The following is a 1026-nucleotide window of genomic DNA, read 5'->3' on the forward strand; positions in this document are numbered from 1 at the left end:
CCAACTAAAACCCACTGAGTCTTTGAAGTGGGAGTTCAATGGAAACACATTATTTTACAAAAGATCAGCAGAGGTAGTTATTGGTAAAACAGAAGAYATAAATGAAGATGGTTCCCTCAAACTGATCAATCTGMAGAAGAACCAAACGGGACGCTACACCTCGGAGGTTTTTGATGAAACAAGGAAAGCACGCACCATGAAGGAAACAAATCTATGTGTGATTGGTTGGTACAAAATGTCTGATATGCTTGTCATGGTTTTAGTATTTCCTCAATAACTTCTGGTCTCTTTGCTCTAATCAAACCTCCTCAGATCCTGTGAAGAAGCCTAAAGTAAATGCAACATGTCAGGATGGAAACGTGACGTTTCGCTGCTTTCTTGGTCCAGTAAGTAATTATTTCTCTAGAACGTATTTGTTTTAGTTAAGTTTCCAAAGATTATATGTTTTTCTTTTCCCTATTTGTTTTTACTGTAGCAACCTAAGGATGCAAAGTACGAGTGGTTTCTAAACGGTGCCAAGATGGAGGAAAGGAATTTGACTTTTGAGATAAAAGCAGCAGAAAATCAAGCTGAGCAGTTTGTTTGTAAAGTTTTCAACAAAGCCAGTTTTGAAACCAGTGAGCCTGTTGCTAATAATTGCACTAACATAGGTCAGTATTTATGGTGTGGTCAATTGTCCACCTAATAACTGCTGTCTAAAACAGGATGGAAAATCTATGGCCTACCTAGTAAAATACATTTTTTTTGGTTATTTATTGTTTTTCTAAGGTATCCCAGATGAACTGCGTGGAATACATTTCTGGGTTTTTAATGGATTCAGAATTGGTAAGTTTTTAAATTGACATAAATACATGAAATCCACTAAATGTCCATAAATCATGAACATTTTTAATAATAGTTGTGCTATAATGTTTCTAGTTTTGGTTCTTCTGCTGACCGTCACCGTTACCGTCTGCTGTGTCCGAGTTAAAAGGAAAAGAAAGACGCGACTGAGGAGTAACGTGTTATTGCACTTTATTAATCACT

The sequence above is a fragment of the Poecilia reticulata genome, linkage group LG2, assembly GCF_000633615.1.
Source record: "Poecilia reticulata strain Guanapo linkage group LG2, Guppy_female_1.0+MT, whole genome shotgun sequence".
NCBI classification, from domain to species: Eukaryota; Metazoa; Chordata; class Actinopteri; order Cyprinodontiformes; family Poeciliidae; genus Poecilia; species Poecilia reticulata.